The sequence below is a fragment of the Aythya ferina genome (assembly GCF_964211825.1).
Source record: "Aythya ferina genome assembly, chromosome: 1".
Lineage (NCBI taxonomy): Eukaryota > Metazoa > Chordata > Aves > Anseriformes > Anatidae > Aythya > Aythya ferina.
Window position 1 is genome coordinate 162068504 of NC_140296.1, and position 26952 is coordinate 162095455.

A 26952-nucleotide genomic window follows, 5' to 3' on the forward strand; every position below is an offset into this window, starting at 1 on the left:
TGTGGCATTACAGTTCAAGACTGAGACAGAGAACGGGAGCTATATAATTAAAATGGAAAGAACTATGCAGATTGAGCTCCAATCAAGCCCTCATTTATTTTGTTCCTCTGTCTTTAAAGCTTAGCTTAAGATAATTTTTTTATTTTTTCCCCTCAGTCCCCCAATTAAAAGAGGAATTATCAATTTCCTGAAAAAAGATGATTATGCAGATTTGAAATATGCAATTCTGTTTACTTTCACCTACTTTGATTCCTCCTCTTTGCTCATTTTTTTTCTTTCATTTTGCATTTCTCCCTCTTCAGTCTTTTGCCTAATATTTATTGCATACCTCTCAGAATCTCTTCCTCTCCTCCTTGTCCTTCCTCTCAGCTTTGTCCTCTATGTATATGCCCTGTGAATTTGTAAACACACCCCCTTTTATTTATTTATTTATTTTCCTTTTTGTCTTTGATTGCTCTCAGCATGCCTCTGCTCAGCTCTCAGGAAGGGACAGCCTGGAGGAAGCTCCACATAACACCTTTTCTCTTATGCTGGCTTCTGCAAGAGAAGTGGTTTCCCAACTCCTGGCTTACAGTCAACAAGTTTTGCTTTGCTTGTAGTTTCAGGAAATTAAAAGGTTAAGACTGTGAGCAATAAGACCAGAAAGCCATGGTGTTGCCTGTGGCTCCTTTATATTCAGGATGGATGTCCATGGGCCAGTGGAGACAGCAGGCTGCTGATCTAGCTGGCGAGGGTTGAGGGCACAGAGGGTCACCATGCTCTGTGGCAGCTGCCAACCTCTAGCTGGAGGAGGGAAGCAGGGGGCTTATTTGCCACTTGCTGATCTAGTGTCCAGTAAATTATCTGCTGCTTTGTACTTGTCTGATCAGTTCTCATACTTCCATGGCATTTATGCTGAAACAATGTCTTTTGGTTGAGAAGGCTGAAAAGCATTTATTTTGAGGGAAAAACCTCAGACAGAGTTCTGAAGTCTGCTGATACACTTGTGGTTGAATCCTTCTTATCAGAGTGCAAGAACCTCCTTACTTTGACTTTCGGTTTGAAATTCAAGACTCTGATTAAACTCCCTTGAAATCAATGGGGAGACCAACTTGGGCTGCAGTATAAAGTAATATAATCCAGAATGAGCAAAACTTTTACTCAAATTTAACCTAACTTGCTCAAGCACATGTTAGAAACATCCCCTGCTGCCTTCTGTATAAGTTCATGTATTTGTATTACTGTGTTTATAGAGCAACCTCTATTTTGTTGTTACATAACTGCTCTCTGCATTGCCTATGATTCCTTTTGCCCTCTTGTTTCCCTTTTAACCTAGAAATAAAGCTGCAGGAATCCCCTGAAAGGGGCACTTACTTCTTGTTGTCTGCATAGAAGGAAAATGTACATATAGGATACTGCTCTGTGGATACAGAAGTAATTGCTGCTTTGCAAATGACAAGTTCTCAAAGCCCAGTCACCTTTTGTATGTCAAGAATAAAAACTGGAAACACACCTGAGGCACAAGTTGCACATTTCTTTCTTCTAAATTATTTCACCTTGATGCTTCTCTCTGTTACCAAAAATTACATGTTTCACATGCTTGGAAAACTTCAGTCTTTAAGATGAAAATACTGCAGAGGAAAAATAAGATATTTGAGAAGAAGCTTGTGGGGGAAAGGAGAATATCATTGCAGCTCCATACATAAAGATAAAAACAAGCTGCACAAAACGTTTGCTGAAAATAAGCTTCAGGGTGCTTTTCTGTTGTTAATTGTGTGTGTGTGTGTTTGTTTGTGTTCTTAGGCAGAGGTATGAAACTGTGCCATTATTTAGATGGTAGGTAAGTGAGGAAGAGACAGAAAGGTAGAGCAGTTATCCAACTATTCTGCAAGGTCACAAAGGCAGTTTTTGATAGAGGCTGAAATCAGACCCCTCTAGATGATCTTTAGGATTGTAAACAAAATATTGCCTCTTCTGTTATTAGTAGAGCTAATAGTTTATAACCTTCAATAGTAAACATCCTTTGTTCTGCTGAAGTAAAAGGCATCTTTGCTATAAATTATGAGCAAGCAATGAAACTGTAACATAAAAATTTCTAGCTGTATGTTTTGTTGGGTTGAATTATATAATAATCTTGAACTAAGACAGCAAGACAGTGAGGATGAAATTAAATGAGTCATTGTTAAAAATAGGATCTGGATCTGAATTACATGTTGAGTGAGCTGGGCAGCTGAATAGAGGATACAATTTGCTTTGATGAATAGGCTGTGTCTACACTATAAACTCTGAATGCTACGTAAGCTCATAGTTATTAGGGGGTTAGTGGCAATTTTAGTTGTAAAAAATAAAATAAAAAACTTTCTTAAAATGAAATAATATGGGAATTGTGTGTATTGTTATAACTGATCCGGCAGGAAAAGAAAAGCATCTGCCTGGTCCACTGATGGGTGTTGTCTCCTGTGCAAGATCATAGAATCATAAAATTACTCATGTAGAGGAAAAAACTCAAAGTATTATCTGGTCCAACCTTCAACCTAGTACTGGCAAGTCCACCACTAAATTATGTCCCTAAGCTCTACATCTACATGTTTTTTTGAAGACCACCAGAGGTGGCGACTCAACCACTTCTCTTGGCAGCCTGTTCCGATGCTGCATGAGCCTTTCAGTAAGGAAATTTCTCATAATATCCAACCTAGACCTCTCCTGGTGCAACTTGAAGCCATTTCCCATTGTCTTATTGCATGGTACTTGGATAAAGTGCCTGATCCTTACCTCAGTACAACCTCCTTTAAGGTAATTTCAAAGGACAATAAGGTCTCCCCTGAGTCGTCTTTTCTCCAGGCTAAACAACTCTAGTTTCCTCAGCTGCTCACACAGCACTTTTTAAATCATTTTTTGTATTAAATATCATGAGTAGCAAGTGTTGAGATGACTATATAAGTCATAGAGAAATAGCAAAAATAGTAGCTGTATTGGCAAATATAGGAAATCATGAGCTCAGCTTGGTTTTAAGCTATAGCTAGTTAGAATGGAGGTTGTTTCGTGGCTAGGAAGATTTCATTAATAGGGTATGGAAAGAAGAGATCACTTCTAAACACAGCAGGAAATGATGGCCTCTGGCTATTACTGTGGACGGAATGCTCCAGCAAGTGGATTAGAAATGCTTCTAGTCTGACCCAACACACCAAATCATAGGTTATATTTCTATACCATTCAAAGCTGTAGCTTGATGAACTTGAGTAGTGGTTCACCTGCTTGTCACTGTAATTCAGGTGACTTAAAAAAATGCATTGAACATTTTCCATAACCATAAAAGAGTAACTAATAATAACTCTGTTCGATAGGTAAGTATTCATAATCAGATCACATCACTTTGGATAAAAAGCACCATGTATTATGCCAATGCTGTGTAGGTATCCAAGTCTTCCACTTGGTTTAGATACTGGAGGGGGAAAAATGCATGTTTCTTTGAGCTTATTTTGCATCCTCACTGTAGAGATGGCTGTCATTGAAACCAAAGTCTTGAAAAAACAAAACCAACCAACCAACCAAACAAACAAAAAAAACAGCAGAGGATTTGCTGGTCACCTTGGAAACAAGGCTTTTGATGGAGAGGTTGTATATTTGGCAATACTTTTTACTGACTTCCAGTTACAATAACCATGCACATTTCCAAATGTTTATCTCCTCTTCAGTGCAATAGTTTGATTATTATGTGTTAGAGAGGAGGAAACTTCTCTAAATACAAATAATTGTCTTTAAATCATAGTAAAGTAACTTAATAAACAATATAAACATATAATAATACTATAACAACCCATATAATAATACTATAATAACCCCTGATTTGCAGAAATCAGGTTTTTATGTAAGGTTAAATCATACAAATGGGGGTTATACCAAAAGAATTCAATGCTTAATTCTTTGGACATGCGTTAAGATTAAAGGCCAATTGTTTCAAAGCATGGTGGAGAACTATTTCAATTAAGCAGTGAATAAAATTGATAGTAATAGCACTACATTTGTTTGTAAATATCCAGACATCCTACACAGAGAGACCCACGAGCTCAGTAAAATCATTCACACACTTCTGCACACTGCTGGCTCTTTAGTCCGGAAATACAGTCCTTGCCTAACTTAATTTTATTTTAAAAAAGTTTAATTTTCCTTTTTTTCTTAAATTAAAATATTATTGAAACTTGCAATTAATGGTTTGTTTGTTTGTTTGTTTTTTTGTTTTCTAAGCACAGGTAAATGAATCAGTCAGTGCATAATCAAAAACTGAACCAGAAAAATCATCAATGATTGAATAAAGAGGGCATTGCTTAAAAACCTAGGGGTTGACTGTGGTGAGTGTCAGTGAAACAACTCCAGATATACTTTGGAATAACATTAGTTAAGGTTATCTTCACAGAAATGGGACCCTGAAATTCTCATTTATTGTGCTTATGTACAGGAGAACCAATACAGGACTAAAGTAGTTTCGGTGTGTGTTTCAGAATACAGTCTTTCCATCAACTGTAGTTTCACAAGCTCAGTGATATTGTCCCTGGACCATGAATATACTGTTTGCTCTTATTTAGAGTGACTTACTAATTGTGGATATTAAAGTGATAGTAAATCTACCTTTGAAAAATTGTAACTGCAAATTCTAACGCATGTAGACTTGACTAGTAATATACACATTTGTCTATAAATAAAGAATTTTTTATTTATTTATAAATTCATTATCAATGTCAATTAAATTTATTTTAGTATAATTGTAACACATTAGTGTAGTATACACTAACATCACCAGATGATAGAATTCTTATTAATACTGTTATCTGACTGTGACACCATCTTCTTACTTCCATGCTAGTAATCAAAAATTTTTATTGGTAGGATCTTTTTTAGTGGCAATGTATAGTCCCTTGTATAATGATTATTTAAAATATCTATGAGTCTCAAAGGCTTGATTTTTTTATTTTTTTTTATTTTTTTTTTCCCCGTGTGTTTTCAAGCACTGTTTAAAATTCTCTTTGGCAGCCGAGGAGAAGCTGCAAGACTTACTAGATGTATTTTATTCTTAATGTTGTTTTATGGTGATTTAGGTTTCATGTGAAACCACATATATGCATTTCACCTCAAGCATGCCAGTTATCTAGAAGTTGTTTGCATGCATGGTTACTTGCAGATTTGGATATTTCATTTAAAAATGTTTATATCTGTTTCAATAACTGTCATAAACATTCAGTTGACTCTACAGATGCTGTGCATTGTTGCTTAAAATGAATCCTCCAGATCTGTATGCAAGTCTGTACAACTGTATTGGTTTTATTGCATATGTTTAAAACATTTTTTTTTTGTTAAATTCCTCCCTTTCTTTCAACCTGTTTCTTCCATACAAAGTAAAGATATTCTTGCTTTCAGCAGTGCATTTGTTTAATACATTCTGAAATTTCTACGATGGTGACAAATGTATTAATTTAATGAGGTGGGTTAAATTTGTATATTAGTATGTTTATATGCAGAGCACTTAGGAAAAGTAAACAATTAATCAGTGTAAACGTGTTTGTAAACCATTCTGAAAACACTAATATCTAATTATTCATGCTTATGTTTTTTAATGTTATTAGAATAGTTGCTTTTTCTTTTCTAAGCAAATTAAAAGATAGGTATATCAGAGACCCTTAATTTTCTTAGCTAAGAAGCCAATGGATCTTGTGTCCTTCTAGTCATATCATAGATGATCTAGCAAAACATTTTAGCTGATGTGTGCTTTTAGCATATGACTAATCTTTTGACTTAAGTGGTGCTTTCCTTTTCTTTAGGATTAATGATAAAGTATTTCTTTTTGATTGGGGCTTGAATGCTCGATATCTTGGTTGATGTTTTTGCAGTGCTGCCATTTAGTCTCCTGTGCACATGACCTCAGAATACAACTTTGCTAGTTGCAGGGAAGCTTGGTGGTGTAAGGCTTTCTGGAGGTTTCACTCAAGAAAACTTAGTTAGTAGTCTAAGTGAAGGAAGTACTTGGTCTGCACTGAGAAAGAAAAAGGTCCTTCACCAGTGCTACAAGTATTTGCCAAGAGGTGGGACTTAACATTCTCAGAATGCATTTATTCTTAAGGAATTTTGACATTCTTTAATGTTGGGTACCTGTCAAAACACTTTCAGGCATTTAAAAATCTCTATATGCCTTCTGATGATTGACTTCCACTTTCAGACTTCAGAAAAAGCTTTTTTCCCCTCATCTTATTCAGTAACAGCTTTCCATTGACATGCTCTGTGCTGGACTCTGCTGGTGGCCAGGGGTGTGCTGAGGAACTTGGCCTCAAAAAACAAACTTCTCTGTGGACCCTGTTCAGCAGGACAACTGTAACGCTGCTTTTGCAATCCAGATTTTATTCTGCAGTGTGGTCACTATGAGAGGACAAATTGCAAAAGGCAAATTTTATAAGGCATGTGTATGACAAACATATGTGACGGTTTCCTACATATGAAAAGGCAAGATGGTCCTGAGCAGTGCAACCACCTGAAAAGCTAATCTGACTAGGAGAAACATGTTAGTATGATGGCTCTGTGTGACCAGAGAGGCTGCAGGGACAGGAGAGGTCTCACTTCCTGCACTTTCATATCCTAGAATTTGAGGCTGAGACTTGGAAAATGGTAGAGCAGTTGTTGAAAAGGGGCATGAAACCAGGAGTGGCTTTCCTGTATGTTAAGAAAATAGATAACACCGTTACCAACAGACACTGTGAATAAATGAGAACAGGGAGGCTTTGCTTGAGTAGCAGGGAAGTGGTCTGGTGCCCCAGCCTGTGGGCTGTCTGTAGGGCACTGCTCTCAGGGGATGCAGTTGCCCCACAATTTTTTTTTTTTTTTCCCCTACAGCAAAAGAGGTGCTTCAGGAGTTTCAAGTGTCAGCTCAGGGAAGGATCTGTCAATGTATAAAACGGGTTTTGGTTCTTCTGTTCTCTTCAGCACCTTTGTCATCATGAACAAGTCTTTGGCTCTGACAGAATGAATTTGTACTGCTTTCACCTTTTCAATCTTGTTATTAAAAATGAATCCCAATGAAGCTGGCAAACTTAATGTATGTTATGCCTCCAATTACAGTGAGTATGTATAGACAGCCACTTGGGAGGTGCAAAAGGAGGGGATGGGCAACTCATGCCAAGCTGCAAGGGCAGTTTAAGGACTGATACTATGAGATGCCAAGTTACCAGGAGAAACTGGAAAGGCTGGCATAGATTAGTGTGTCCTCACAAGGACAGGTGGCTGAGAAACATTTTGATCTTTCCTTGGCCACCTCATGCCGTGTTTGACAAAAGGTGTTGTAGAATCTGAAATGGTTTCACCTTCATGCCAAGCTGTCAAGACCTTTGATTTTTGCACTGAGGAGACATTTGTTCTGTCCTGATTCCTTTGTTCATCCTTTTTCACTGCGATGCCACTATTGCCTTTCCTAGTAACTGCAAAAAACAACCCTGTTTGTGGCAAGCAGAGACATGAGTTGCCAATGCAGCAGAAACTCTGGAGGTCCAGTTTGTGCTACAAGCTGTCATTGCATCACTGGCATTGGAATATCTTCAGTGGGATTTGTGCCTTGGAAAACTGTAGCTGTCCTCTGCCCAAGCAAGTCCTAATGCCTGGCCTCAAGAGGCAGGGAGGCTGTGGAGGCACTCATAGCAGGGTGTGCCCAGAAACGCCTCTGCACAGGAAGAGGGGCAGCGCTGTGAGGAGGCACACACTCTGGCCCTGCAGCATCCATGCTGTAGATGGATCCATGGCAACGCATGTCAGCTCATTTCCACATCTGTCTAGGTGGAAATAACAAAAACAGAGTTAAATGTGAATGTGTGCAAGGGGCAGGGTGGTTAAGCTCAACCAAAGGAGAGAACATGGGCACTTGGTTAGCGTGAAACAGCCAAATGCAAGGGCATAGTGTTGTGCTGCTCTGTATATCCTTCTGCACTTAACATCTACATCCAGGTTATCAAAAAAAATATCCCAAAGCATCTTCAGAGTTATGAAATACCTTATTGTCATTGAACGAACCCAGAGGCAGAGAGGCGAGGTGCAGCTCTCGGCTGAGGCCTGCCAAAGCTGAGGAGTTGTGTGCAGGACACTTAGCAGACACCTGCATCTTCCTGCTGAAGGGAGGAAGGGAGCTGGGGAGCTGGGTGCTCTGCTGCATTGCCAGCAAGCACCAGAGCCTATGTTGTGTATTAAATTGAAACCTAAACTTTCAAAATATTTATATTATTTCCACTGGCTGATAGCGTTCCAAAAGATAATTAAAAATAATAATAATAATAAAAATCTGTGCAAGTACTGCATGATCAGGGAAGTTAGGGATTTAATCACATGCATTCAAGCACCACTGAGCACCTTGTGATAAAACTGAATGTCCTGAAACCCAGCTCTCTCCTTGGGAAATCACCTTTCATATGCCCAGAGATGAAAAAGGGGCTCCTATGGGTCTGTCAGGGCAGAGCCCTGCAGCTAGGGCCTGTCCCACTACCCAGCAGGGCAGCTGGGGGCACCATACACCTCTCTGGGGACAGGCCACACTGGGACATCTGCCCAGGGCTGGGGCTAGGATCAGACCCAATGAGGACCCTCTGCAGGTTCACAGCCTGGCCTGGGAGCTGTCCCTGCAAGACTCCTGGTGGTGATCCGCCACCTGCCTTCCTCACTGACCTGGCTTCAGTGTCAGGGTGGTTTTGTGGCTGTACTGGTTGAACTCTGACTGGGATTGGAACACAGAGGTGCTTCTGTCCTCTTTAATTATACAGACTCCAAATGTCTTTAATCTTAGCAAGATGTGTTTCTGAGTTTACAGTTATGAGACTAACTGTTCTGCTTCCAGAAATCTTGCAAATTCTTTTTGCTAGCCCCAGGCAATGAAGCAAATGAAATGTGAGGGAGGAATGTGGAAGAAAATAATAATAATAATTGCTATAATTATCTGTTTGGCTTATTTTCTGTGTTCCTCAGCTGCTTATGGTGATCAGTCCTTCATTTTCTTCTTACATCATACACTTTGCAATGGACTTTTAATGTGGAAATGCCCACTAATCTGAAGAACTAAACAATTGCTTCTTCCAAGGCCATACTAGCAATTCAAATCCACACCTGATAATATAAAGATGAGCCAAAATAGCAAGTTAGAAAATTGTTTTTCTGAATCTATGGTTTTGGAAAGTGTTAAACATGTCAAAATGTTGTTTTGGGGAATACAAGCAGTCTTTCTCAGGGTGAGATGGGAAAATACAGTCAGAGCATGTCTGGCTACAAAAATCTCATCCTGCTTTCAGGACTGTCTTCACGTTGTGTTTAACATCAGATGGTAATAGTATTTAAGGTGCAAAAATATAAGAGCAAATGGCCACTGGTACTTCCAAGTATGCACTGGCCATTAATTGGTCTTTGGTGGTACTGGAGAACTGACAGTGTATTGTATGCCAGAAGTGTTTGTTTTGTTTATATTTCTAGTCTCTCTTGCCCAATTATCTCCTGTACTGTGCACAGGATTTCCCTTCACAGTGTGTGCATGGGGAGTCGCAGATGGAGCATTGTGACATATCATTAGTGCCAGCTGGACACGGCTGCTTGCATGGTGCTTTACTGCTGTCTTGCAAAGTAATCATCACCAAAGTCAGCAGTCTTTTGACCCAATGTTAGTTTCATGCAATAGCAGGAGTTAACAGTTTCTCCTAATAACAGGGGAAATTTTATTGGTTTTATTTAGGTATGAGAAATAGTTTTAAATGCCTGCTGTAATGGAGGCCAGATAGCTGCAGAACATGAAAGCTATATTAACAAATTCCTTAACAATGGAATGGCCTGGGTTGAATTAAACAAGCACTTTAGAAATAAAGAAGTTGTACCTCTCATTGCATTCAGGTAGTTGACTTATCTCTCCCGTTCTGTATCTCATTTCTAGATGTTCTGTTTCTTTCTTAAAATGTGCACCTTCATTCCTGATTCCAAGGAGGTATATGAATTTAAAACCTCTTTATCACATCAGTTGTATTACTTGCATTGTCATGCCTAAAGGGTATACCAGCCTTTAAAGTGGATAGAAAATGTATGGCAAGGAACCTGTTTTGCTCTGTGGGGGCTTACATGGTCTGGCCAAATGAAGGTTACTTGCCCAGAAGCAGGGAGAATGGCAAAAAGCATCTGACTGAGGAATACTCATGTTTAGCATCAAAGGGCTTAGGATATTGAGCCTTTCCAACTTTTTTAAGTTTCCAAGTTGTTCAAGTTGCAGAGAGATTCTCGTCATTCTTACAGCGTTGTGAAGGCACATATGGGGAGATGGGGTAAAGTTGAGGAGGCCATTGCTGTCATGCTCTATCAGATAATGCAATGGTTAGCTTCCTACATGTGAAAAAGCTTCTGAGACCTCTTGTACATGAAAGGAGAAAGGGCAAGCTGAAATCTTTACCGCTTTACTGAGTGCGCCTTCTGTCTGCTTCAGCAGAGAAAGCTGCAAGTTCAGGAAATAGATAAAGACATGTTATTATCTTTAAGTAATACAAGTTTGTTTGTTTGTTTGTTTGTTTTGTGTTGTTTTTTATTTGTTTGTTTGTTTTTCCACCAGGGATATTCATGTCCCATGAATCTTCTTTCCTTGTGTACATGTATGATTTATTGGTCTTTCAAGAAACTTGCTTAGAACATAAAGCAACATGAATCCCTGACATCAATATAAATTCTTTGTAGATACTAACAATAGGCCTGTTGGGCTACATCTGGATTTTCTTCCTGACTCTTTCTGTTGAGTTGTGTAGGACCTCATGCTCTTAGCATGAGAAGTATAAGATGTCTTCCACATCGGCAGCAAGTGTGCAAGACTGCATTGATTTCTGCTCTTTCCTACAAATGAGAAGCTGCTCTAGAGTGGTTTTTATGTATATATATATATTTTTATTTTATTTTATTTTTTTTAATTAAAAACAACAGCAGTTACAATGAAGATAAGAAAACTGTGAACTGTAGGCTTATGTACACAGTGGATTTGGATGTATGCATGGGAAAAATAGGTCTGGAACTAAAATTGTGAATTCAGGAGAAATTTAGTGAATAATCTTAATCAGGTAGAGTTATTGCAATGTCAGTGTCTTTTTGCTTTTGTATCTCATTTGGGATATATTGAAATTTCCCAAACTATTTAGAGTTTTATTGTTGTTGTTGTTTTGTTTTTCCCCAGACTATTTATAGTTTGGGTGCTTTTCTTTTTCCAGATTATAATTTTAGGCACATGACAGTGCTTACCAAACCTCCCTTACTTGTCCTGAGTGTGTGAGCAGCAGCACTGTGATTAAGTGCAGGACCCTCTGCACTGCACATTTAGCTTCTTTGTGCCCTGAGCCTATTGGCTTCCACCAGACAGGTGTTGAAGGTCTATATACAAAGTACAGTGTTACACTACAGACATTTTCCTTTAAGATCTCTCTCCTGAAAATGCATTTTGAAATTTTGAAAACTACTTGTCAAAATGTTTTTTTTTTTTCCCTCGCTTTTACAATTGTCTGAATAAAGAGAAGAAAAAAAAAACAATACTGGGCTTCATAAACCCAGAACTAAATAAACCACTTCCGTCTGCTTCAGTCAAAATAGCTTTCACTGTCCCAAAAAGATTCTTTACTTATGTCAGAAGAACCTGTAAAAATAATGGTGACTCTGGTTTGAATCAATCCCCACACCCCACCGCCCCACCAGTAATTCTTCAGTTTACCTGCCAAACTGAAAGAAGAGTTGTGTTGACATCTTTAGCCTCTGGTCTTTTTCAACTTTCTATGCTGAAGAATCAACAATAGTCTAAAAATAGTCTAAAATTGTTTATTTTGGTTCACAGATTTTCATATCACATGTAGACAAAGATGAGTAAATACAGGCAATCTATTAAGTTAATCACAAACATACTCATTTTATTGCATTTTTCCATTATATTGTGTCTTATGTGCATAGTATACAATTTATTTCTTGGTGGGGAGCCAGTATTTTTCAGCTCTTTATAAAAGATCTCTTACAAGGGGATACAAGCTGCTATTAAAAGGTTTTATTGAAATACTCTTGTCAGTGGCTGGCAGTATTTGACTGTGGCCTACAGTGATGCATTTGGAAGTATAGTTCCAACTGTAGGAACTACTTCAGGATTTCTGTTTTCATTTCCTCTTGCTTTTGGTAAAACACAGATCCAAAAGAATTATTGATTGTGACATTTCCAGAATTTCCTTTTTTTACATTAAAAATACATTAAAAAATTAATCTCACGTAAATCACAAGAGAACACTTATAAATAGTCCCATTACTAAGATAAAATTAAAATGTTTCTGTAGAAGAGGATCTCCTTTAAATTTTGTTTAAAGAACTAGAACAGGGGGAACTCATCCCAACCTTAGTAGGCATGGCTGGCTTTTAAAAGGTCATCATTAGGTGGAGTCAATTTCCAGAGTCTGATCAACCAATTTGCAAAACTTCTCAGTATGAGGCCCTTCATATGGGAGGGAGAACACAGGATAAATTTCAGGGCCTGAAATCTCAGTGAGTACTATGGGGAGGGAATGAGGCGTTAAATGCCTCTTGTGTTTGGGATTTCTGTTTTTCCTTTTGCTGTTAAAGATGTTCAGGCCTTTTATTGTGATATGTGTATGTGTGTGTATATGCATCAGTGGTTATGACTGACCAATAAATTTTGCAGTTTTATTTGTATTTAAGAGAGAGTTCTTCAGTGTCATTGAGTAATTTAGCTTAGAAGGCATCTCAAGATGTTACTCCAGCCCTCCACTGAAAACAGGACCAACTTGTATCATCTTAATTAGTTTAGGATTTGGTTAGTTCAAATTAGTTTCATATCTTTGAATATGGAACAGTAGACTTCAAAACAAGACAATAAAATACTTCGTTGTTTCATGGAGATCTTACATTCTCAGTCATTTTTTATTATTTTAAATGATTCTTTACATAAATTTCTTAAAAATAGCAGTGAAGGTGTGAAGCATTTAGATGCTCAGCAACACTTTCTAAGTTAATATTGTAAAGTGAAATGCTTATCTCTCATGTGCATGTCTGCATGTGTATCTCCTAATTGGTAATGTTCTTGTGTTTGCCTCCTCATGTTGTGGTGGGCTGGCATCCTATCCTCTTTGGCTTGTCTACCAACTTTAGGATCTTGAGGAAGGAAGAAAGGAAGATGATCTAGCTTCTGACAGTAAAAGATAAGTGGACCTCTGTGTAATCTCTTATTGGACAGCCCGTCTTCTTAGTACTGTGGTTATCTGTACTAGGAACTAACATACAGATTGGGCTTTTTGAGATTATGTCTTTGTGTATTCTAAATCATTGCTCTCCAATGACTCATCCTGGATTTTTTTTTTTCTTTCAAACGAGCAGCACACTTTTTTATTTATTTACAGTAAAAACACAAAAATGTATGGCAAAATAACTTCAGCATTAAAAAAAAGCCTTTTTTTTTTTTTTGGTCTGGATTATCTCCTGACCATCTGTTCTTGGTTTACTGTAGATAAGAGGATAAATGCTTTGTTTAAAAGAGAGATGTAATTTTTGTGGCCTATTACAAGTTTGCTTTATTTTTAGGAGTTTATTTTTTTTAAATTAGGGAAATCAAAAATTAATAGAATATTCTGTACCATTAACATGTGATCTGTGGAGTGCTTGAACTGCTTCTTGTGCTGTCACACTTGTGTTTTGATATTGTCTGTAGGAATTTTACATTCCCTGCTTCTACCCACTAGTTTTGGCTTCAGGCTACATGGCTGTGGTGGTTTTTTTTGTTTGTTGGTTTGTTTGTTTGTTACAACTTTCTTGAAAATGCATTAATAAAACCCATACTTTGTATTTTAAGAGGTATTACATGTATGATTTTCTTACTTGATTTGTAGAGAGTCTTATTCTGAGGTCCTGAAGTAAAAAACAAATCTGATACTATAGATGGTAAAACAGGTAATGGTATATTCTTGGTATAAGTTGTATCCCTCATCTGCCTCTCCATAGCTTTGATCTTTGGGAAGTAGGTCAGGTGGTGGGGGGGTGGAGCAATAGAGCTTCTTATGTAGGTGCAAATATAGTTATGCTTAAATGTTAGAATTTATGGTTTTGTTTGACAAATGTGGGTGCAAGGCTACGCTCTTTTCCCACAATGAAGCTAACTATCAGAAATTTTGATATGTAATTACTAGGAAAATTCTATATGACTGGAAAAAAAAAATCTGTGAGGGGAGTTTACCATTATTCCCTAGATAAATTTCCTTTGCTCTGTCTCTAAAATAAAGACATGGATATTACAGATTTTTCTGCAATATGTCTTAAAACATTTATTTGTTTTGTTTGTTTTTTCTTGTTATTGTTGTTGTTGGTTTGGTTTGGTTGTTTTTGATGAACTGTTTTTCTTCCACGGATTTTGGATTGATAATTGAAAAGCTCAGATTTTCTTATTCTTATAGAATACTACTTACAAACTCTTTATTTAGAATTAGAGATGGCATACACAGCAGCAGTGTTTTCTATCCACACAGTCTTGTCAGTTACTTGTACTGCTTCCCACCTGCATTAGATTTAAATTTATGTTAAGGAAATGAAAATCTAGATGACAAAATATTCTCTTCTTTTCCATTTGGATATTTTTGGTAGTTTTGGTACTTCAGAAATCACTGTATGGATGATTTAATTTTTTTATTTTTTATTTTACTTTTAATTCAAGGTAGAAAATATTAGTGGTCATCTTGATTTTTCATTTCCAGCATCTTTTCTTGAATTCTCTCATGTTTTTAAATTTTCTTTCCTTTTTATCTGCATGAGCAGTTCAGAACCTCCTTTAATAAATTCCTAATGCTACATCAGGAACGTAACAAAATTACTTGTGTGAAATTACATGTGTGAAAGCTTGTGAACTATGAGTTTTCACTTTTCTGGAAAACAAGGATAGATAAAGTTTATCCCTGGACTGATATTGATACTTCCTGAATCATTGTTAACAGATTTGAAAAAAGGAAGTCACTTTTTTACAATTAGAAATTGTTTATTTATCTGAAAATCATTTAACAGCATTTACTTTATCCAAGTAAAGGACATTTTGAAGAGTGAAGTCTTACAGTTGTAAAAGAAATATTTTTCCTTACTGAGGAAAATATAAAATAGAAATTTTTTTTTTTAAAAAAATGCTACTTTGAAATCCATGAATATTAATGTGCAATGCAGTAGAAAATAGATATGGTGTCTCTTATAGTCAGGAAAGATTTTACAGTATACTAAAAATTGAATTTTTATTTAAAATATGTTGCTCTGTCTCATTTCTTTTGTAGAAATCATAGAGTAGTCCATAATAATGTTAAAAGTAGAGATTCAATAACTATTTCTGTTTTGCCTTTAGGAGAAAAAATATCATAACCTGAGATACTTTGCTGCAACATTAACTTGATCGTTCTCTAACTAGAAACCACAAAGCAAATTGTTTTAGAATCAGCAGAAAGATACCTTATTGTAATGTGTTTTAAAAGAACTGCCTCAAAAAAAAAAAAAAAAAAAAAAAAAAGATCACTTATAAAAGATAACCATTGTGTCGCGTGCTAATAGACCAGACAATATCTTAAACCTACCAAGAAGATGACTAAGGAGAAACTTTGTCACAGTGCAGTGATAAGTGTAGAGGTTAAAGTTTTGATAACTGAAAACACTTCAGTCTAATGGATTGTAAGAGTTACAAAATGGAAAATCCAAAAGTTGAGGGATGTTTGAACTGGACATTACCAAGTACTAATTTTCCTAAGTAACCATCACCCAAGACAAAATTAGCAGAAACTTTTATGCTTTCTTTTACTTTTGTTAAGCACCTCAAAACAGGGCACTAGGGTTGTGCTGAATCCCATGGAGAGGTGCCCAAGCACTCTTAGCAAACAGGGGAGGAAAGTTTTACGCATTCTTACATTCTTAATTATTATTTCTTTCCTGTCTGCTTCATTTAATTCAGAGCTTGGAAACCTTCTGCATGCAGGAGTGATCCTGACAGCTTGGGAAAACACAACAATTGCACTGAAACTGCCCACTGAAAATTTTAATACTGAAATTTGTTTTATTCCTTTATACTCAGTTCTGCTGCTTCCCTCTCCTCTGTGCAACATTCACACAGTCAGCTGTTGAAGGGCACTGCAAAGCTAGGACTTGCATGCTGGCAGAGTCCATCACCCCTCTGCCTTCCAAAATTTTTCATTTTGAGCAGCTGGTGGATCAGTAGAGGCTCCAGCAGTGAGATTGGAGCTTTATTAAATCCTGGGTATCACCTTTACCTTCCGGTTCAGAAATGTTGGTTGGAACTGTTGTTACGTATGTTGAGGAGGAATAGAAAGAACGGCTCTGAACCACTCAGTCCTGAGTTTGTTTTGCTTTCTGGACAAACATGTACATAGGTAGGATAAAACAAACTTCAGTTTTGATTGACATCACACCCTTCACTTTCTTTCACAAAAACAAACAATCGAACAAAAAATGACAACTTTTTATTTTTTTTTTTTATTTTTTATTTTGTTTGCTCCTTTAACTAGATGTAGAAAAACAGCTAGTTTCATTATGTTTTTTTCAGGTGGCATTGTTCTACTGGAAGAGAAGAGAGCATTAATTATCTTCTTTCTGTGGACATATATGTGTTTTTCCCCCCTTTACTCCCTATACCTGAAATGGTTTGAAAGATAACTTTTAGGCAGGTTGCCAGTGTTCTTGGCCACTGTTATGGCCTCACTGACCACAGTTCCTGAGGAGTATGAAGAGGGCCATCTGCAAATGAAGGGGGAGAGGAAAAATCAGGTTTCCAAAAGAATTTACTCTCATTCCCTCAGCTATAATAAAAGGGTGCAAAGAAATTGGGATCTTTTGTTCACCAGAAATATGGATTCTGCACTAAATCCACTATGAATATCTATCTGAGACTTCTTCCAGATTCTTGAAGGTGGCCTCAGAAGGAACTTAAACCTAAATTACCTGAGTGTTGAATCCTTTGCTCTTAGCTGAAATCTTCAATTAATTGTCCTATTAGCCTTTCTACATGCCTTTTGGGTTGTTATAGCTGTCACCAGAGAGCATCTGGATGACATCATGGCAGCTCTTCTTGCTTCTGTGGGCAGCTTCTTCTGGCACATCACATATTTACATGGGAAAAGTTGGGGAAAGACCCTGCAATCCTTTCCTTTCACAAAGATTAAATCCAAGTTTATTTGTTAAAAGACTCATTGGAAAATGTTCATAGCATTGTCCACTAAATTCTGCCCATGACCTTGCTTTCTTCTCTCCAGAGCTGGAGTGCCAATGTTTGGTTCTGTATGCATCTTTACAGGAGAAAAACGGAATTGAGAGCTTTGTTTACAAAGGATTTGTCTCTGATTTTTCCTCTGTGTATTGCCTAGTTCAAGGCTTTGTCTATATAAAATGGGGGAAAAAGCGTTATTTTTTGGCTGTGGAATGAATATTAAAACATGACCTTAGGGGTGGATGTGAATAGGCTTTCTTCTGTAGTGGGTGTCTTGAGACACTTTTTGAAGGCCTCAGTTTCCTGACACTTTTCTGAAACAATAACTCACCTACTTTACCAAACATGTGGTGTGTCAAATAGTAACCTTTCTGCTAGCATTGCAATATGTTTTGAAAATCCTCTGCTGGGTTTAAATTTATTTTCTTGTGCTGCTTCCTGCTTTTTATGGTTCTTCATCCTATACATCCTATATTGGATAACTTTTTAATTTGGTTGTTACGTGTATCTTCCTATGTGCATCTTTGTATATGGTCATTTCCCCTCTTATTTGTTTTCTTGAGGAGCTGTCCTTCACCAGTGCCTTCTATTTCTCATACAAACTTTATCTTTTTCTGTTTTATTTTATTTTAAATCTTGGTTATGACCTATCTGGTATGTCAACCTGGTATTCTTCTGTGGCAATCACTGCCGTCTAGTCATGGAATTTGTATCCTCCTTCATTATATTCCCACTTTTAAACATTTCAGAACTGACCTGCTGTATTAAGTTGGACTTCAGACTGTTAGCTTAGACTTTAGGCTGTAGAACCTCTGATTTTTATTTATTTATTTGTTTTATGCCCCAATCCATTCCTCAGTAGGTTTGTGTTGTTGTTGCATGGTGTATTTTACAAGTATGAGACACTATACTGCTGGGAATGCTTTGAGGTTCATTTTTCCCTCATTCCCCCTGTTAACTACAGAAGCCTTTTCACCTTCTGAAATGTGAATATCAGCTGGTCGATATTCGTGTTTATCTTGTGATATGGCAGAAATCTGGGATTGGCCATTTTAAACACATTTTTAAAAGGTGAACATCTAACCTTGTGTGTCTACCAGCAGAGCATCTGTTTTAATTAAATGCAAACTGCATGCTGTATTTGTCTGCTCCGCTGTGGATGGCATTGTGCAGTAGGACCAGCAGAGTTTTTCCCCATAGTCAAATGAAAGCATTTATATTTTAGAAGCAGGAGCATTCTCTGGAAGTTGCAGTGCTTGGCAGCTTTAATATTGACTGCATCAGTTTTCTGATTGGTTTGTTGGGTAAAATGCCATAGAATGCTTTGCATCCCTATTGCAAACTAGGTTGAGGTCTGTCTGTGTTTGTTTATAAAATGTCCAATGGCATGGTAGGTAACAGCACAAACATCTAATGCTGTTGTCATTTGAGGGGGTTGCTGGAGGAGAACTTGGTTATATATTTTGGGGGTATCTGCTGCTCTCAGGGTTTCGTGACGTCATGTCAAAAACAGAGCTGGCTTTTACAAGGCAGTTCACAGCAATGGATCTGTGCTGTAAAATCTCTGACAGATTTCTTTCTCTTCCAAAGAGAAACCTTTGAAGAGGAAGGAGTTTAATGTGTGTTTATATATGGAAGCTACTGGGTAATAAATTGCAAAGTCAAATAATGCTGGGATTCAAACCTCCAAACTTTTCCTGCATTTGTACTATTGCCCAGATGTAGAAAACAGCATATCAGAGCAGAACCCAGGAAAAACCTTGTAGTTTTCAAAACACTGCTCTGCTCCTTAGAGAAGAAGACGCAGTGCAGGGAGGCTGTGTGTGGGCACGGGAAAGCTTGCAGGGGTTAAGCAGCAGATTACCCTAAAAGTCTTCTTGTGCAAGCAGGGACCGCACCAGGCTGCCGTGCTTTGGACAACTGTCACGCTGGCACAACTCAGTTCCTCTGATTGGGTACTCCCAGGCACTGATTAAAAATGCTGATGCTGTCTCTGCGCTCCTTTCCACTTGGAGGAGAAATCTCATTCCCCACCCCCAAGCCCACCTCTAGCATGTAAGTAATGGTGAGAAGATGAAGATGAAAACAGTGCAGCCTGAGTGACTGGAGAAATACAGCAGTCTGCCGTAGCTGCAGTGTTATGTAGGAGTCGCCTTCAGACTTCTGACTGTAGGTTTTTCAGCACAAACTGCTTGCAGGTTTCGGAAGGCTGTGAAAGGACTTGCCATTGGTGCGTTAGTGTTTTCTGTGTAGCATCATATTGCCTTGCTTTTCCCTGGACAGCTGTGTTCAGAACTTCATGTGGAAATCTTTCTATTGAAGAGAGATAAAAAGGATCCTTAATCTGATTCTCTTTGGATCTTTCTATTTTTATGGTAAGTGCCAGCATGTATTGGCTGAGCATAGCTTTGCTGCAGTGCTCGTGCTCTCTCCCTCTTTCTCTCTCCCTCCCCCCTTCCCCCATCTGTTTTTCTCCCCCTGTGTTCTTAGATAAGCCTCGTGACCTTCACTCAATACTAGTCATCATTTTCATCTACTTCACAGCAGATGTTAGCCAACTAACATACAAGTTTTCTCTTGATTTTGCTCTTTCCCCTCTCCAACCCGGGGCTCTGAAGTATTGATTGCAATCTGAGCGCTGCCTCTTTGTCCTTGAAACAGGAGGCTTGAACATTGCTCGCAATTGCCCGTGTCAGCAACGGGATAAGGCTTTGGGGAACCAGAAAGAGAGGTTGGGTAAAGGTGTGACTCATTTCTGTAGGTTTGCACCTCTGTGCTGGAAGGGCACAGAAAGCCCCTGCTTGGTAGCCATCTAGAAAACTCTGAAACCCCTCAGTGTTCAAGTGTGAGGAGTACATGTGGTTTGTGCCACTGTTTGTTACTGGCATAAGAAGGACCAGCTTTTTCAGCATTTTCAACATAAGCCTATGTCATCAGGTGCTTGTAAATTGGACCCACTGCTTCTTACAAGTGCAGACTGGCTGGGACGAGAAGTTACAGCATAGGGAGCCCAATAACCCTGGTCCCGCTCTGATCTATACAATTGCAAATTCTTAGCCTTTTGAAGTGCTTTTACAACTTTGCGGTAGAAAAGAAGTTCATTTAAATTAAATGTTTGAAAATCTGTGCTTACTTCATCCATGCTTTAAGTTATTTTAACAGCTCTGATTTTGTAATTAAGAAAGGTCATTATTTAATCTACAGTCAACTGTGCCCTTAGATACCATTTTTTGCTCTAGTTTGTTGCATTAGATTTAAAGTACATGCAAATATATTCCTTCTGATGGATAGATATATTTCTTCACTTTCAGTGTGAGAGAGCTGCAAATATATTAACATATGTTATATGTTTCATATTGTGAATCCATGATCTGGGTTGACTATGCATAACACTTACACACTGCAGGAATAATAAGACTTTACTAAATCTCCAAAGGTCTGCTGAAGGCAGGCATGTAGCACTGGATCAGACTCATCCCAGGCTGATCTGCCTTCAAAGCAAGGCAATGAGGTGATGTGTTCGCATACATTTGTTTTACTGAGGTAGGATAAAAGTAAAGCTTTTGTTCTGTCTTTGCATTGTCTTGGGTTTAAACAAGAAATATAATTATATCTGGAAATTGTTTTCATTATTTTATGTGTCTTACATTGTGGCTTAATAACAATTTTTCTGGTGATTTATTTTGTAATTCAGAAGATACTGCTTCACTTGAACTGCTTAGTTCAGCAGAGTTTGTGTACCTCCTTCCCTCTCCCAAATGAGTAAAAACTTTCAAACACTGCAGTTATTTTTGAATCCAAGTACAGAAAAGAAATGAAGGGTATTGTGTCTTGTTGTATCAATAAGTGTGTGCGTTGTGGGTGGGAGGACAAGCAGGGATCAGAGCAGGACACGCTGTGCTTGACACTTGCAAGGGGCACTGAGGAGAGGAGGAGGGCTTACACAGATCTGCAGGTAGGGGACTTCATGGTGCAGTGAGGTACCTGCTGCATTGCCTCCAGGGGATAAAAAAAGACATGGTAGGGGCCAGCACATAGCCCCAACGTCAGTGGCCCAAGTCAGCTGCCTCATCAGCCCATGCGTTTTGGCATCACGCTGCACCCACTGGTGCAGCAGATTTGAGACCTGTTTCCCTCTTCAGTGATCTGTGAGGGCATGCTGCAAACCTGCCTCTCCTGCTCTCTTGGCATCTGTATAGCTCAAACAACAGCCATCCCTAAAGCAGTCCTCCCCACTGTCCGTAACAAAAAGGCTTTGGGACCCCGTGGGGTCTGTGTGTTACTTAATTTATTTCCTTTTTTAAATGGGTGACAAAGGTGCCTGTGTTTGTTCTCTTCCTGGTTCAATAAGTGCTGACACAATTGCAGCAGCAAAGAAACTTTGGATTGTGGAAGAGGACTGTCAGTGGTCTTGTTAGCACATGTGGGGAAACAGTCCTAAGTACCTGCAGGTCATAGCACTGCTTTTGGGAGACCAAGTTTAGTCCTCTTTGGATTAAATATAACTACTAATTATGTTTGTACATCTGCATGTGGAGCTGTTTACTGAGCCCATTTGTTCCATAGACAATTATTGTAAACTTCAGAAACAAGGGGATTTGCAAAATAAACGTATAATCTAAATAATTATGAAGATCAGTTAAGTATGGTATGGTGTTTTATTTTTTAGATGATTATTTTTAAAATCAGACATCCCCATACTTTAAAATCTACATTCTTACCCAACATTTAATTAAAAGAACTATTTTCACTTGAAAAATGACTCATGTCTAAAAGACTATCTTGTAAAAGCAATTTTTTAACCTAAATGTATAATCACATTTGCCTTTTTCAGTAAAGGTTTAAAAGCTGAAATATATAATGTGCTTTCTGAATAGTCGTGAGACAAAAAGAAAAGGAGAAAAAAATAATAATCTTGAAGTGTTTTTGTTGTTGTTGTTGTTTGTTTGTTTGTTTGTTTTTCCCAGTTTAAGGCACATGAGCTTGCAATGGGATGTTTATGTTTGGAACCTGATGTCTGTGTGATGCAACTGAGATGACTGTACCTAAAATCTGCCAGCATATCCTGTTGCAGACTCAGGGCCTTAAAAATAAAGATGCAATCTCCCATAAAAGCATTGAGAGGTAGAGAGAAGAGTGAATTCCCCCAAATAACAAGAAATCCAAGTAGGTAGATGTGCTTTTCTATTCTTAGGAATCCCACGAATGCTCAGATACAGGAATGTATGCATAGTACTTCCTTGTTTCACAGCATGGTGTCATGTTAATTCCTTTGCAGAGAGTGTCTGAAGACTGCATAGAAAACAACTGCAGGGAAAAAAGAAAAAAAAAAAAAAAAAAAAAACAGCTCTGTTCCTCAGCCAGCCAAAATCACCCAATGGTCTGATGAAGTCACTGCACTATTTTTTTTTCCTGTGTATGATCAGTATGCATTCTTCATTTGATTTGTCCATAGAACCAAGTTCTTTAAAACTTTATACTGCACAAATACTCAACTGCTGTATACTTTTATGTTGCAAACATATAGGGGTACATTTTGCAGAAGGCTCTTTAATTTTCCATAAAATTACTCCAGTAGTTTTATGTTTGTTATGTACTCATATCCTTTTGGACAAAACCTATGCAGTCAGCTGTTGGTTATCACTGGTTGGAGAATGCCATTAACCAGAATTACCCATGCCCCAGCTTCCTTCTGTGCCCCAGACTGGCATGGGACACTGGACTGTGCACAATGCAGAGCTTGAGTCATCAGTATTAGACAGTGCACTGGTTAGCGGTTTCCAAAGCTCATTCTGAAAACTGTTTACAAATGTTTTCAAAAGTACTGTAATACATTATATTTTTATAGAGTTCATGTAATTACATGTTATAACATATATTATAGTCATATATTATATGATACATTAATTGTGGTTTTGTATGGTTGCTTCTTCATCCCTACCAATACAAGGACCTTAGCAGGTGAGCTGTCTTCAGTCCAGGTGCTACTGGATACAACCTGGATGCAGTGGATGTTCAGAAGTCCTGTGCTTGAATGCTGTGCTACATAACCTCTCAGGAGAAGTTTGGTGCTTTGGGAAATATTTTACAAGTTTTGTGCGTTGCTCATTTCCTCTGTGCCTGTGTGGAAGGTTTTGTTGTTGAGCATCATTAAATGTGCCTAATACACCTCCTGTGGATATGTTGCCCTCTAAGTAGGTGCTTGCACTCTATGACTGTCAGATCTCATGGCATCATGCTTTCTCTGTCTTTGCAACAGTATAGCATTTGTGTAGATCTATCTAACTCTTCCTTGAAACTGTGGGCTTTCAGTTCATGCCATTCAGATATGCTCATGTACAACTTCTGCATAGGAAATACCAGACAGTAAGTTGAGAGGTCTTCTGTATGTTAAAGAACTTTTTCTTGCATAGTATCAGTCACAACCATGCCATTCCAGATTCACTTGGAGCATCATTCAGTGGAGCTTACTCTGGGAAAGATCAAAGAACTGAGGCATTCCTGAGTGACCACTCTATTTTATAGGTTTCTTCACATGTTCAGACACATCTGAACATAAAGTTTGATATGAAATTGTAAATTATTTACTTTCAAGTGACTCTGGAAACATTCATAGCCTTTTTTGATGGAAGGTGGGGAGAAGGCAAGACTACCTAAAGTTGAGTCAATCAACCTTAAGTGACCCTGTTCTGGTAATCTGTGATATCTCAAATCAAAAAGTTTACATTGTTCTGTTTGCAGAATAAAATGAAATATTAATCTGGTTAAAAGTTATGGGATAGCTCCTCAGTATCCCAGTGGAGGGGATTTTCATACTGGAGCATGTTAATGCAAATGTTCAATCTCTAAGAACAACACCTCTGAATAGGATGAATATCACTGAAGCTTCGATTAAATCCCCTAATAGGGGTGCTAATAGCACACAGCTTTCTGCACATGGATGGATTTTGCCCTAGGAGAACATAAGTCAGAGAGAATATTTTCAGGAAAGCCTCATGTTTCTATGGAGCAGACAATGGTATTAGTTTCTAAGAGCTGGATGTAGGCACAGTGCTGCAAGTCTCATCTCTCAAAATACCTTCCCTTTCTTTTACCACCTCAGGAGGAGTTGCAGCAAGCATGCCTCCAAATCCAGCCCTGAGAGAACTCTGGTCCCCACCGGATGGTAAAGTCTGAATTTGATTCAGAGATTTCCAGACTCTACATGTAGGATTTAACTCTCCAAAGGCGGGCTTGCTGTCCAAGAATTTTGCACTACTTGGTCATGTGAAAGCCCATACTACCAATGGATAAATGTATTGTTTATTTGCTTGTTTTTTCTTATTTTATTTACTTATTAAATAAACCCTCTGAATTATTCTGAATGCACTCCCTAGAATCATTTCAGTACTGGTGTTAGCTCTATGTTTTGGTGGTTAAGTGTCAGATAAGAGCTAGCAGGTCACCTGCTAAAAAAAAATAAAAAAAAAAAAATAAAAATTTTTGAACAGTCAGTATTTAGATGACACCAAGAAGGATTAGGGCCATGTCATGCTTGCTGTGCGATCTAAAATCTCAAAATTACGAAGGTGTGGATGCTGATTCTAGCAGGTTGGCTCCTCATGCTCTCTGCATCAGTAGAATAGTAGAAGTTAAAGATTCTAGATGGTTTGATTCTAGATTCTTTTATGGTTTGAAACACATCTGAGATGTCTATCCCAAATCTCCTAAAGGAGCCTATTCCTGTTTGATGTGAAGCTTCTGTATAATTTAAGGCATCTGTAGGTTTAATATCATCACTGCCGGTAGATGGTTGGTATAGATGCCTGTTTCAGGATAGATTATTTTTTTAACTTAATCCATTTGCTCCTGTTTGTAGTCCCCTGCAGTATTGATTTAATTCATTGTTTAATATGATGCTTACAGCAAGTTATTTTATATGGTGCCTTTAAATATAGAAAAATGATTGTGTCCCCCTTGTTTTTTGAAGGAGGGATTTAATTAACAGAATTACCTGAGAAGAGCAAGACTGAATCTTCTCTGAGCTAGGTTGCTGTAGGGAAAAGCTAGCCTGGGGATGATCTATTTTGGATCCCAAGAGATTATTCCTGTTTCAATTCTTTGTCTTTGTCAAAACTGTTTTTCATGAAAATTAGTCACAATATTCCATGCCATAATGGAATCCTAGAGACTTGTTCTAAACAAGCTTGGGAGTTCTTGGAGAATCAGTTCCTTTAAATACAGACTGAAACCCAAGGCTTTCTGAAGTGCATTGGTATGTCTCTGTATCCTGGCAGACCCATATACTTTCTCCATGTTTTTTATCCATCCCCCAGGCTTGTTTTAGATCTTTTCTTGTTTGTGCTCCATCTTGCTGTGTCTGTCACAGTTTTTCCTTGGCACATACTTCTCTTGCCTTTTTGCATATTTGATTGCCTTCATATTTTTCTTATTTTTGGTTTTCCTTTGTTGGTTCTTCTTTGTTCTTTATAGGGATGATATCAGTGTTAGTTTTGTTTGTTTGTTTGTTTTTTGATTGGTTGGTTGGTTTTTCTTCATACTGATTGTCCTCCTTTTTCTTTGTTGTTTGCTTTTTGTTGTTGTTGTTGCTTTTTGATGTATTAGATATATGATGTATTTGATATATGATACTGTATTCAGTTCAGGTAGAGTCCTGCTCTGATTCAGTCCTTGGAATCAGCAAATATGGTGTTTTCCAAGAGACTGTTAAGCTTGTATAGAACTGGAGAACAGGAGGCAGCCATAGGCAGGTTTAGCAGGACAAAAGGATTGGAACCTAAGAGACAAATGAAATGGCAATCTCATTAGCATGAATACTGTTTTCCAGAATATGCTAGGAATAGCATACATGTATTCTATAATTACAGACTCTTGAGGTCAAAGAGCCATAATGAAGAAGAATTAGGCAATTTATACTGGCCAGAGTTATTTCAATCTTTGAGGATTAAAGCTTGCAGCACTGCTTTGGTTTATGCTCAGTGTTTTTGAGGCTATTGGCATAAAAGTTCTTTATTTTAGATAAGAAGGGGAAAAAAATGAAGGTGGTCCTGCCCTCAGGAGAAGAAAAAGAACACCTTATCTGATTTCCTATTGTCCCCATAGAAACACCTGCAGTGTTTGATTTTCTAACCTATGTCATTTAAGTAACAAACTCTTCTAGAAATAGATAGGGAGAAATTCCTGATCGCATTTAGATTAAATCCAAGGCAGTATAGTTTCCACCTGTACAATTAGTTTTGTTTTGTGTGGTGCCGAGTGTTGATAATTGTCCCCATTTTTCTCTCTCTACATCTTTCTATAGACCACTGGCTCAGCTTAGGTTAAGAGGTTCCTTCTAACTAGTCACACTGAAATTGTTGAACCATGGCTAGACTCAGGAGAGGTCAAGAGGTAGTAACAACACACCATATGGCTAAAATTCCTTTTTCCTTTGACAATAAAGAATTTGTGATGTAGACTTCAGAAATGCCTTGGCAAGATTTGATAACCCTCTGCTTCAGCATGCTTCATGCAGCCTATTTAGTTTACATTCATAAAAACAATAGGTTTTCAATCATTTTTATTACTATATTATGGTTAAAATCTGGTTACACAACTTTTGCAAAGCTTATATCAACATTTAGTGCCCCATGGTGAAGTTGTTGCTGTAGCTTTTGCTACTATTATTGCACTATTGTCACCAGAAACAATTCTGCCAACAAAAAAGAAACAACGTATTA

General features: G+C 37.9%; 1 protein-coding gene across 8 annotated transcripts in view; it reads left to right on the forward strand.

The window, feature by feature from the left end:
* The window catches only part of ANO4 (anoctamin 4), a 221767-nt gene that overhangs the window by 12312 nt on the left and 182503 nt on the right, over positions 1 to 26952 (forward strand). For 4 of the 8 annotated variants that reach the window (XM_084506040.1, XM_084506047.1, XM_084506050.1 and 1 more), the window contains exon 1: positions 19245 to 19608. The exons of 1 other annotated variant lie outside the window; for it this stretch is intronic. The gene's annotated coding sequence lies outside the window, so the exon portion shown is untranslated. Of the gene's footprint in view, positions 1 to 19243; positions 19609 to 26952 lie in introns of those variants that run through there. 3 more of the 8 variants (XM_084506046.1, XM_084506051.1, XM_084506043.1) reach the window with 2 other exon arrangements.